Source organism: Corvus brachyrhynchos, unplaced genomic scaffold (genome assembly GCF_000691975.1).
Source record: "Corvus brachyrhynchos isolate BGI_N302 unplaced genomic scaffold, ASM69197v1 scaffold202, whole genome shotgun sequence".
Classification (NCBI taxonomy): Eukaryota; Metazoa; Chordata; class Aves; order Passeriformes; family Corvidae; genus Corvus; species Corvus brachyrhynchos.
In genome coordinates, this window is record NW_008238132.1 from 3,916,084 (window position 1) to 3,929,571 (window position 13,488).

Here is a 13,488-nt window from a genome sequence, read left to right on the forward strand (position 1 = left end):
AAAGACCTTTAAGATCATCGAGTCTATCTGTTAACCCAGCACTGCCAAGTCCAGCATTAAACCATGTCCCTAAGCACCACACCTACATGTCTTTTGAATACCCCTACCTTGCTGGAAAGCTCGTTCCAATGCTTGACAGCTCTTTCTGGAAGAATTTTTTTCTAATATCCAGACTAAACCTCCACTGACACAACCTGAGATTATTTCCTATTGTCCTATCACTGGTTACTTGGGAGAAAAGTCCAACCCCCACCTGGCTACAGCCTCCTCTCAGGCAGTTGTAGACAGCAGTAAGGTCTCTCCTGAGCTTCCTTTTCTCTGGGCTGAAAAACCCCATATTCCTCAGCTGTTCCTCATAAGCCTTGTGCTCCAGACCAGCTTTGTTGCCCTTCTCTGGACATGCTCCAGCACCTCAATGTCCTTCTTGCAGTGAGATGCCCAAAGCTGAACACAGGATTCGAGGTGCAGCCTCACCAGTGCCAAGTACAAGGGACAATCACTGCCCTGGTCCTGCTGGCCACACTATTGCTGATACACATTAGTCATCAATTTAGGGTATCAGCTCACTTGTGTCTTACTTAATTTATCTGTATTTGCATCAAACGTATGTTCACTGGCACTGGTGCCATTCCTGCGTCCTTCATGGCTGTTGTGATCCTCGAAAACAAAGCTGGTATCTTCTTCACCCACCTCAACACTGATGTAAAATACCTGCCAAATAAACTTCACTGGTTTGTATTTGGTGTTTTACTTTATAACTGGAGTGTTATACAACTGTACACAAAGCTGGTTAGTAGAATGGACAGGTAGTGTCCATTCTGAACACACTAGTTCCTTCCCAGTCTTATGTGCCTATATTCTAAAGCTTTTCCAGATGGAGCCCACAGCTCAAAGGCTGCCAAAAAATGTTAGTAGAGCTGTTAGTACATTAAGAGCTAAGCAAAATCTGATAGAAGATTATCTGAAATCTTTATCCCTTTTCATGTTGAAATGGTAGGTTTCCTTTTTCCTTAAGTTATAAACAACTTGGTTTTCCTAATGGTTATGTCTCCATGGACTGCCTTTTGCTGTCTACAGAAGATTGCACAGAATAAAGTGTCACTAGTGGTATGTGCCATTGACCCAACATCATCAGTAAAATGCCGGATTTCCTGAAGACAGGTTTAATATTGCTCCCCTATAATTCAGCGTCATCCCTGTGAAGCACAGGCTGATTCCATGTATCACAAAGGTTATTTAAGTTTCAATAAACTGTGAGGCAAACTCACAAGCTCATGTTTGCTGTTAATGAATACAGCTTTACCTCTAGCTGCAGAACTTACAACATTTGGGCAGTAGAGCCTGAGGCCTTCTATGGGGTTTACACATTCCCAAAAGGTGAAAATACTTATTGCCTCATTTCTGAACCTTTGACCTCTCTGTAGGCATTACTTTTATGTAAAATTGTCAACACATCTGGCTGGCCACAGCGTAGAGCTGTGAGTGACACCCGGTGAAAAATTTAGCTCAGAATGAAAGCTGAGGTGAGCACCCAACTGTTCCATTTAGACATTAATATCCTAAGTCCTTGCTTAAGGGAGCTGCCAGTGAATTCCCTGCTGGCATATGTTCTGGGTCCATCTAACAGGAGAGTTCACAGTCAGCAGCCTGACCCCTCGACCTTGTCAATGTAAATAAAATACATGAAATTGTGCCTTCTGTGCTGTCATCTGTGGGAAGAGGCATTGTGGCCCACATGTCATGACTGTATTAGCATTACATGAACACTGAATTAAAACCTTCACAGGCTATACATGCACGACAATGCAGATTTAAAATAGCTCTAAATGATCTGGTCTGAGATTTGAAATCCCACAGAGTTGTATTAATATAATCTCTTGTGTTTAATATAAATTAGAATGAATGAGATTACTTTTTTCTGGGAATTTTAAACTGAAAATTGATTAAATCTGTTTTTAAAGAATGGCCTAAAAAACTGGTAAGAAATTAAAACAAAGAAAAAGCCAAGCCAGCTGCCATGAGGCCATGATAAGATTTTCTTTCTAAAAGAAAAGACCTTGAAAATGTTTGTCATTCATCTCTCGTGAAGTCCACATCTGAAGTGAAGTATGATTTTTACTTTTTCAGGACAAGACTATGTAACGCAGGTCCTCCAGGGAAACTGCAACTTCCCTAGAATTCTCTTAGTGTTTTCAATACAGCAGCATTGTCTTTTACACAATAGGCAAAGACAAAGTTTATGCAATCTGATTGTTGTTTCAGCTCCTTGTTTTACTTCTCTATTACGTTCAGATGAAACAGTTCAAATTGAAAATTAGAAACATTAACTGCATGAACCAAGAATAGATTCCAAAGAAGAGGCAGGATACAAAAACATCTTTCTTTTTAGGTCAACCAGAATTTCAGTGTGTGCAGGTATGAAACTTACTTTCACTTGTTCTCTTTGATGTACTGTAGCTGGCTATATAATTTTATCAGACAGCCTGGGAAGATCCAATTTTATGAGAAGTGAAAGAAATGTGAAAAGGGCAATTATGAGGAGATTAAACTAATGCAGTACCTGGTTAGCTCATACATTAGGAGGTGGATTTTCTTCCTTTCTTTTACAAGTGTCTGTATGGTAAAATAAACACTTTTAAAGTCCACAATGGAGACTCTTAAATAAGAAAAGATCTCAAATTCCTCTGAATGTATTTTCAGAATTGAAATATGATATCTGTCTGAGTTGGACAGAGTAACCCAACCCATCTCGACTTTCACTTGCTGTCCTCAGCAATGGTCCTTTGCTGTCCTAATATCTTGAACGGATTAATGTTCTAAGAATGCTTAAATGGGATTGTGGAGCTTTTGTTTACACTAGGGACAATATTCCTCTTCATTGACAAATTTTCTCCCAGTGTTCATTGTTGGTTTTGTCTGAAGGTTAGTTGAAGGACATCTTAAAAGCCTTGCCTCCATTTCTACTTTTACTTCCTTACTTCATAGTATGCTGAAGTAGTTCAAGAGCAGTGCAAAGCATGTCAGATGCAATTTTGTCTTCAAAAGCTCAGAATTTAAGGGCTTAACCCAGTTTGCAGGCAACTAGTCAGTCATACTTTGATTTCAAAGATTGAATACAGTTATTCAAGTGGGTAGGCGTTAGCAGAATCGGTCCAAGCAGAACAATATACAAGTTCACGGGAGAGCGGATTTTTTTTATTAGAACTTGAGAGTGCTTTGGCTGTGTTTTCTGTTGCACAGAGTGGTTGACAATCTAATTACCACTATGTTGTGTGCTATGGAAGCAGGTAGTACAGTAGGTAAGGAAGGGAAGGTACTAATGCCTCTTACACAATTTGTCCATCTAGATCAACCCCTGAAATCCCTTCCAAAGTAGACATAAAAAGGGGAGTGGGGATGGGTATGAGCTCCTCCCTCCCCTCTCTAAGCTGGTGCAAGATGAATCAGCTCACTGCTGTGTGAGGGTACAGGCCCAAGTTAAAGTGTGGTAGCTTAGTATCTCAGTATGCAGGAACTTGACAGTGAGATTTATTGCTATTGTTCTTAATTATTATTCCCACAAGTATTAGAAGGGAGTTGAAGAAGGGAAGGTGGGAGTCCACTGAGTAGGGAACAAATAAACCTGGAAGTAACTTCACAAGCAGTTTTGGAGCTCAGCTCACACCACTTATCTAACTTCAGATTTAATTGTGCAGCTAATTGCTTGATTACAACAGAATCTATGTTATGTCCTACTTGAACAGCAGTGCTATCTGGGATGAGCACAAAAGGCAAGAAAATCAACAGTATAAGTCGAATGTATTCACAGGAAAAAACTTCTGCTCTGGAAGAGTTGTGCCCCTTCAGACCCAGCAGTACCAGTGGTCATGAGATTTTCCTTCTTCAGATCCACTTTTGTAAACCTGCAACCTTTTCTTTGCCTATAAAATACAGCAGTCACAAAGATGTTTGTCAGCCTGTGCTAATACTAATAATATTCAGCAACAGTTCAGCTATAAGTTCTTATTGCCTTCTTCCATTCCTACCTCCTCTTTGCTGAGTCCACTTTTTTAGCTGCTGTACCTTTTGTAGTGTAAGATCTTTGTGGCAGGAAATAAGCCTTTTTGCTGTGGTTTATAGGTGTTAAACACACAAGGGCTCTGGTCCATCACAGAAACACTAAGATCATAATGCAGATGATACAAATAAACCCAAGACAGATTCTATGTTTTTTATAATTAAATATATTCTTCCCCAAACTACATATGGATCCTTTGAAAAATAAGACCATATTATCTCATATTCATCAAACAATAGAATATATCTATGTTGCTGAAAGATGATACTTGCTGGAGGCTTAGACAAGGAATTCCATATTTGTGACATGATTTAACTGTGCCTAGCTTTATTTTGTTTCACCAGGTCCTAATTTAGACAACTTAAAAGCCTGCTTTACATAGGCCTCTACTGATCCATTCCCTGAACTCATCTAGAAGACAGAAGAATGACCAAAAAGCAATACAGTATAATTGTATTTTTTTTAGATGAGAAGAGGTTTGAGAATGCTTGGCATGAATTGTAGCCCAGATGGCTGATACCTGAGGCAATAGGAACAAATATAATCTTAAAAGATGAAGTCATCAGGAATGAAAAAGAGTCATTGCTGTGTATAGGTTAGTCAATTATAATAATAACATTGTAGCCACACACTACCAGCAATGGAAAAATTAAGAATTGAAAATAGAGTATCTGCTGACACACAAAAGGGTTAATCCACTAGAGGGAGACAAACTGAAGAAACTATTGCACTTGAAATTACCAAAAAAATTAAAGGGAACAAACGGGAAAAGTGTTTAGACAACTAAACATAGTGAACTTTTTATTCCTGCATGTGTGTGTAAGTAAATCAGCATTCTTACTTCTCTTACTCCCTCATCAGGATCAGGAAATACAAGATTTAATTTTAATTCCTTGCTAAGTGTGTTAGCTCAGGCAAAAGGTTGCCAATAAAAATATGACATCTGTATTTCACAAACCCTACTGCTTGGTTCTGTAAAGATTTCTCATTATTAACAAGTCCATGAGAAAGAGCCTCCATTTAGACTCTTTCTGTTTCTTGACAGAAGAAATGTGTAGTGCAAAATATATTTAATGATAGCAGTATTTCAGATTGCTTTTATAGCTCTCAGGGTTTGTAAACAATTATTTAGCAATCTTTTAATTCAACAGATTGATCAACATACAAAGTCCTCCTGACAAGTAGGTGAAATAAAGGATTTTAGTACGACTGACCAACACATAAAGTTGGTCAGTCCCACTTTATATGGTGGATTGACCTTGGCCAAGTGCCAATTCCAACATAATTACTTGTTTATTCTTGTATATGTTTATTATTATTGTGTCATGCAAGAGGGGAATAAGTGAGTAGCTGTGTAGGTGTTCAGGTGTTGTCTGGGGTTCACTCACCACAGTCCTCCCAGATCTAGTACAAAAGTCTTCCTCATCTCAACAAGGTATTGATGCTTTATGTGGTGACAGTGCATATCCTGGGTTGCCTAGTATTGCTCTAACCTGAGCAAACAGAAACGTCACCGAAGTTTGAGCAGCCAACAGAAGGTCCACCTTTTGTTCAGAGGAAAAAAAATAGACAGCCTGAAAGGACACTTGCTCTTAACCTAAGGCAAGTATCTGTTCAGATGAATTGTTACTTTCAAACATCTGTTTCCTTCCAATGGGAACTTTGGCTCACTAGTTCAGGTCAAATGAATTATTTTAGACACCCAAAGGCAGGTGAGGCGAAGCCAACTAACAGCCTCCATCTCTGTCTGATTTGAGTTGCTCTTTTTTGAAACCTCTTCCGTTGTGACAATAGACATGCCCTGTATTCTAGTTGCCCTTTATCCCAGAATTAAAGATTATCTACTTTTACTTTTATGTTCTTGGTAATTTTTTGCGTTCTGACACTATTTTTAATAATACATACAACTTTCTTCTGTAGCAGTTATTACGTATATTAGTTGTAGCCTGCTGTACTGGTTAAGCTGTAGGCTGAGCAGGTCCAGCAAAAGAAAAGAAGCTGAAAATTTATCTGTAACCTGAGCTAAATTTTCTCATGTTTCTATGCTTACTTTCCCATTTTATAGTTAATCACCATATGTATGTCAAAGTATTTACACTCCTCTCTCTTTGCTGAAGAAAAGGATGTTTTTTGTTGAGGAGCAGAAGGAAAATTTTTCCTTACCTGACAAGATACAGGTGTTGCCCCACTTCTGCCCAAAGAAATCTAATAGAAATGTGTCTCATTTATTTTCATTGGGCTTTTTGGTACAACTGGAAGCCCTCAAGTTTTGAAGAAATGGAACTTCGCTCAGGAGGATTTCAGCAACACCACTGAATGGCTAAATATGCCCTCCTATATTTTATATCCTTCCTTCCTTCCTTCCTTCCTTCCTTCCTTCCTTCCTTCCTTCCTTCCTTCCTTCCTTCCTTCCTTCCTTCCTTCCTTCCTTCCTTCCTTCCTTCCTTCCTTCCTTCCTTCCTTCCTTCCTTCCTTCCTTCCTTCCTTCCTTCCTTCCTTCCTTCCTTCCTTCCTTCCTTCCTTCCTTCCTTCCTTCCTTCCTTCCTTCCTTCCTTCCTTCCTTCCTTCCTTCCTTCCTTCCTTCCTTCCTTCCTTCCTTCCTTCCTTCCTTCCTTCCTTCCTTCCTTCCTTCCTTCCTTCCTTCCTTCCTTCCTTCCTTCCTTCCTTCCTTCCTTCCTTCCTTCCTTCCTTCTCTCTCTGCTGCTTCTCTCCTTTGTGTCACCCTCCTCTCTTTCCTTCTTTGTTCCTTCTCTCTTCCCTTCCTCCTTTTACTGCTTCTCTTCCAAGCCCTTTAATCTGCCAACTGTTTTTTGTTTCCCACATAACCACACAACTTCTTAACATTCTTCTACTTTTCTTTATACTACCTCCATTTCTTCTGCTGGACTGCATTATCACTACTCATGCATTGCACACTAGAAATTCCACATCCAAGACTAGTCAGTGAGGTTGGATTCAAAATTTTGTTCGAGGGCAGGGCTCCATCTCATCTTACTGAAAACAGCAGACTTTTCTCTGGCTAAGACAATCCAACCCTAACCTGCATTTGAGACTCACATTAGAGCACTGCAGTAGGTTCTGTAACTTTTAACCTGAAAGGCAGGAAGTTACTGGAAAACAAGCTCCTCTTCTGCAGTCCTAGTGGATAACACCCACTTGGATGAAATTGCCATCTGTTGTTTTCTTGGATTATGTCAGAATATGTGAAATAACCTGGAAGAGAGAGAAGCAAAATGACAGACAAATGCAAGAGGGAAATAATGTCTGGAAAATTACTGTTGAGTCTCTCCAAAGCAAGAGAAGGACACAAAATATTCTGGTTTAGGTCTGGAAAAGACCTGCTGGAGCAATAAATGTGATTGCACTAATCACCAAAATGTGGCTGGAGAATAAATAAAGCTCCTTGGCTGCTGTAGATCCGACATTGTTATTCTTTATTTCTTTTTCATATAGTTTCCTAGGTATAAATGCTAGGATGTTGTCAGTGGACAGTGGGACTAGAATGATCCTTTAGCCCATGGCAAGAAGGACAAAGTAGAGGAGCAGTTACAGTAAATAGCACGTAGACCTAATGAAGGGAACTAAAAGTGTGACATTCCCATTAGCCTCTTCCTTACAGCAAAACCGAATTGTAATAAAGAATCCAGCCTGTATCTTATAGCCTGTCTCTAGTTACAAGACAGGAAAAGGGGACAGTCTGAGGTATAGGGTTACTATCAGAAGTTTCATCAGTTTGGTGATACCACATATATTTTCAATTTAAATAAATTTAGTGTCTTAGGACTCAACACCAAGAAACATGATATCTGCTGGTGAAAATGAAATAATATTTTTTATCCAGTAAAGCAGAAGCTTTCTTTTGTTTGTTTTTCTCCCCCCAGCTATCAAGGAATACACACCCATAATAGACAAAGAACATATATATATATATGTAATGTGCAGTATTGCACAACACCCAAAATTGCTATATTGTACAGAATATATATGTCCTGAAAATATTTTCAGAAATGTTTAATAACAAATGTTTCATCAAGCTGTTATATCATGTTGTATATGGAAAGAAAAAGACTAACACAGAGGTAGTTCATCTGTTAGCTTCTGAATTTGAGCAAACACTTAATATACCACTAATATTTATTGGTTTTATGAATGTTAGCCATGTCTCTAAGTGGTATTTAAATCTGATTCTCTTAAGCTGAAACAGTTTTACTGACTCAATGATACAAGCATTTCCTGAAAAAGAAGGACATATTTCCTGTATTTTGTTAATATTTGACAGCACTGATCCCAAACGAGTAGCAACATGACACTGATTTGCAAGACAGACTTTAAAGTACAGTTGAAATTCTGTATTGTTGTATCCCATGTAAACTCATTTACTGAGCAACAATTACATAATAAATTGCATTTAAAACCAAAAAGAGATCCTGTTGTCCTTATTTCAGTCATAGAGTTAAGCAGAGTTAAAAAAGGAGAGAGGATCCTGCAAATGAACTCTCAGCTGACAACACTTGTGTCCATGAACTGAGGTTTCCTCAGTTTCAGAGCAGACAATCTGCAGAAGTCAGGTCCATGCTTTGGGTTCCTCAAAGCAGGAGAGTTTTGTCCCCAGTGCTTAGTTTGAAAATAAAACCCCCAAAACCCCAAGAAAACTTCTGAACTAATCTCCACAGAAGGGCCAAGGGTAACTTGGAGGTATTGCAAGCTTTTTAATGTTAATACCAGTATTTGCAATGGCATTCTAGGTTCTACAGAGAGACAGTGGGAAGGTTGGGGTCAAAGAAATTGCTTGGTGATACTGAGCAGGAACATCTTGTCTCTGAATTTGCAGTGCATCAAGTCAAATTTGTGCATAAACCTTCACAGGATAATCCTTAGTCTTGAGGTCACATGTCTGAGAGCACACACACTAAAATAATTGGATTAATAAAAGTGGAAAGAAACACATAAGCACCATTTTCAGCAACAGGCCCCACCTTTTTATCACAGCTTTCCTCCTCACTGGGGGCACAAGGAGATCCTTTTGCATTAACTGTAGCCAAAGCACAAATGTCAGAAAAGAGCCCCTCGGCCCTTCTATCTCCCAGAAGAAAAAAAACCCAAACCATATTGCAAGAGCCTATATTGGTCAAGAGAATAAAAAGAAGGCATTGCAGTAAAATAATAACACAGTGTGTTCAATCTTCTTAAAGGATTGACTAACAAAAGGTTTGATTTTTCTTGATCACAATTTCAAATTCCCATTACATGGAATAGTGATTTAGTTGGAGACGAGTCTTTCTTCCTACACAGAAAGATGCAAGAAATTCCAATGATCAGAAATTAAGGCTAACTTTGATGGTGGAACAATTCATTCTGATTGTTTTGTAACCTTTTGATTCTTTTTTGTGACTCTAGCAGATGTCCACAGTGTTCAGGCCAGTGTCAATGCTGACTACTATATTATAGTGACCATTGTACCAATGTCAGAGATGATACAGTAAAGATTGTGTCCACCCTTACTAAAAGGATCCAGCTGATAGCATGTGTTCAGTCTCTAGCTTCCATGACCTCAGATGCTTTCCTTCTTTCTTCAAAGTATTGTTTTGCACATGACTGCCCTAAAGCTTTCATAGTTAGCTTATCAAATAATTGAGAGGGCTCCGTCACCTGTATTCTGCAGTATTTTCCATTCCTGCAAAACTTATATCATCTGGAAACAGTTATAACACAGTACGCTTGCTTGCTTTGGAATTACTGATGATAGTGGAGAATAACAGCAAATCCCTTTAGGACCTAAAGCAACCTTTTAAAGATAAGGCACCTTTCAATCAGTGGGGTTTTAAACCACTGATTATTATCTTAATTTCTCATTGTTCTAAATTCTCAGTTACCTTGCCAAGAGGTACGAGATCAGATCCCTTATAGAATGTGCACACGTAACCACACTTGCTCTGTGAGCTTTTAGTTTAAAGACGGCATCCCACACTATTTGTAGTTACTGTCTTGTTTCCCACTCTAGTCTCCTTAGAAGTGTGAGAGAGAGTTGGAGAGTTGGATTCATACTGACCTAGTTTTTCCTAGAATCACACCTCTGTGCCCTAGTGGTGAAAGGCTCTCTACAGTGCAAGGCAAAAAACAGTTTCCCATGGACTTTACTGCTGTAAAAGAGCTTAAAAAAATCAATCCAGGCTTGTGGAGTGGAGACAGAATGAGAAACAAGAATAGAATTGTATCCCTAATATTGTAACTTTGATAATATTCAGGTAAATATATAATGTATATCCAGTTTCTTTGGATCAGAGAGCCACTGTCATAAGGTTGAAAAACCCCAAGTTTTACTCCAGTGCTATCCAGTAGTTTTAAAATAAATACTGTGTGTTTTCACAACAGTAAACTGTGTCCCAGATCTAGACTTTCTCAGGTTGAAAGCTTCCCTACTGCCAGAAGAGGATAATGTCTGCATGTTTTGTTTTGTACAAAATATTCCCTTTTTCCTCTACATAACTTGAATCTGGCATTTTTAGTAAGACTCGATATGTAAGGGCTTTGAAACTCTCTTGGCACCCCTTTAAATGCCACTTTATACTGTCATGTTGTAAAAATCGAGTCCTTTCTCTTGTACTGATGAAAAACTAAAACTACTTGCCTGCTCATGATCCTAGGCATTATTACTTTTCTATTCAAATTATCTCCCTCCTTCCTGTTTCCTTTTTTTCATCTCTTCCCGACATTTCATTTACAGCCAAGGTGAAGTTGTTGATCAGTTGCCCGGGTAACAAGAGCCCATATTGCTATGTCAGTCATGGAAGGACAAAGTTCCATGAGAGCTTTTTGCCTACTGCTTTCTGGAGTAGATTGTAAAATAGTCAATTCTGCTAATGGTCTAATTTAAACCTCTAAATTCAGTTCCATATTACTGTGTGGGTTTTCTTTAAACCTTTGTGGCAAAGATTTGAGAACTCATTCTTTAGTTTATTAAAACAGAAACTTCTCTTTCTATCAGTACCTATGAAATAAAAACTTGGGAATCCCATTTATATGTATACTTATATATCAGTGTACAAATTTTAGTAAAGATTAGTCAGTCCTATCCTGGGCTGCTTCTATTGTTTTGAAATCTGGATTTGTTTTGCAGGAAAGTAAAAAGTGAAATCACTTTGTGTGTAGACACCATGCCAAGGACAGGGATAGTTTTTAAAAGTGTGGTGATAGACGAGTAGCGAGGCAAGATAATGCCAAATTGCACCACCTACATTGTACCACTTGACACATGGAAGATATTTTTGTAACATCCTGGTGAATAATAGCTTGTAGTCTCTTCCCTTCTTTTCTCCCTTGAGATCCACAATTTCTTGTGGAGGATATTTCAGTTCTAGCCAAAGATGCGAACAAAGAGACAAAACTTCAGTCATACAGCACAAGAATACCCAGACTGTTGTTATACTTCTGATTGAGAAGAGCATTTTTTCTCTTAAAAGTATTCTCTCTTCAGTCTGCTTCTATGCCAAACAACCTGATATAAAACGTAAGTTAGAAATTCAGCAAGTCAAGAGGGGAGTTGTGTAGGTGTCTTAGCAATAGCATTATTCTAAAAAAGAAATCATGCCCACATGAAGTGATGAAAAGCAACCATACTACTTGTGGGAGCAATATTAAAGACCACTAATTCTGTTTAGTTTATATCCCATCTATAATAAGATGGGACACTCTTTATTGACAGCAGGTTGGCTTGAATTTCTTCAAAATTGGAATGAAATTCAAGTTTCTCTGAAAAAAAGAGAAAATATGCTTTGTATCAAAAGAAACATGCAGATGGGGAAGAATAAAAAATAATTTAGTATGTTAGGACTGAATCAATGCAGGAGGTTTCTTCAGAACTTTTCCAAACAATATGTCAATTAACATCTCACAGGCATTATCTTCTAAAGGGGAAATTTGGCAAGGCAAAGCAACAAAGGGGATAAAATAGTTTATGCAGAATTTTTCTTCTAGGTGAGCTGGGTGACAACACAGTACTGTGTTGCATCAGGGAGTGTTTGATTGTGTAGCATGAAGATGATGAGTTTTGACAAGTTAACATATTACAATGGAATAAAGGTGTTGCATTCATTTAATGGAAGGAGATGTATGTTATTCTCCATATTCCCCTCAGTCTACAGAGGCACTAACAGGAGCTCTGAGAGAAGGCATCACAAAAAGAAATTAAAATAGACTGGTCTTGTTGAAATTACCTGTTGTCTTTATTTATCATTTCTCAAATATTTTAAAATCACATTTGACAACCTATAATGGCAAGGGGAGCTCCTTAGGACTGTTGCTGTTTGTGCTCCTCTTTCCTCCTGTACCTGGGAGAGATTGCAGTATGCATACTTAAATTAATGGCTGAAATTCAAGGATATGAATGTGTCATGCAGGTCATTTATTTATAGCAAGCTGGCCAACAAACATGGCTCGGAGGGGATGAAAATGCATTCTACATGCATGAAAGGCAGCAGATGGATTTATTGACTTCAGATGCAGTCAGAGGACACAAAGTGACATTTATTCCTTAAGAACCAGACACCACAGAATTTGCTAGTCTGTGTACCTACACTAACGCAACAGATTGTGACTGAAAGGTTTAGCCTCCTTATGTACTTGTGTTTAATTTAAATCTGTTATTATCATGCTCAATGTTTATGTTTCTATCCTGCTAATCTGATTTTTTGCCTTTTTTTTTTGTTGTTTTGATTACTTTGTATGAAACAACCTGAATTCGAAGTCTTTTTCATATTAAAGATTACCGACTTCCAATTGTCCTCCACCCCAATGAACTTTTTTATTCTTTCAGGAAGAAGATCTGAGTCCACGTAGGTGTGACGTACAGCAAAATCTCACGGATGGCAGACATAAGCTAAGAAAGAGCACAAGATAGCAAGTTTGGATTCTCCATTACCTACCAGAAAGTTGTTTGGCATGATGTCTCTTCTGCCTTTCATGTCTCTCTAATTTTCTCCTGTCTTGAACAAATAAAAATGGATAAAAGAACTTTACTTGTTAAACCTGTACTACCTGGGCTTGCACAATTCTACTGTATTTTTCTAAACTATTTTTCCAGCTTTCTTCAAATGGAGGTTCTTTCAACTTACATTTTATCACTCTGCAGCTCTTTTCCACCCTTTTTTCAAAACAATTCCCTCATTTGTACTAAAGTTTTCAATCAAATATTTCCTTGAGCTTGCAGAATAACCATGATCTAGTAGAAGTGAACAAACAAAGCACCTCGCCCTTAGGACTGTGCATAAACTATTTACACTGCATTTTATGGATGCCTAAAAATCACTATGCAATACTGTAATCCAATACTGTAATCCATGCATGAAGAAGTAATTTCAGCTTCATTGCCTTCTATGGAGCTGCAGAAATGATACATTTAGTCTGATGATCCTAAGAGTGTGAAAGAGTGACGC

General features: G+C 38.3%; 2 long non-coding RNA genes across 2 annotated transcripts in view; both read right to left on the reverse strand.

Moving 5' to 3' along the window:
* Nucleotides 1-3,173: 3,173 nt before the first annotated feature.
* LOC108446594 lies at nt 3,174-6,440 on the reverse strand. The gene is made up of 2 exons (XR_001861817.1): nt 5,446-6,440; nt 3,174-3,920 (listed from the first exon to the last, which is right to left on the reverse strand). It is a non-coding gene; the product is annotated as an uncharacterized LOC108446594 (long non-coding RNA).
* Nucleotides 6,441-6,771: 331 nt separating this feature from the next.
* Nucleotides 6,772-13,488, reverse strand: part of LOC108446593 — a 27,366-nt gene continuing 20,649 nt past the window's right edge. The window contains exon 4 of the long non-coding RNA XR_001861816.1: nt 6,772-7,270. This is a non-coding gene — a long non-coding RNA (uncharacterized LOC108446593). The remainder of the gene's footprint in view (nt 7,271-13,488) is intronic.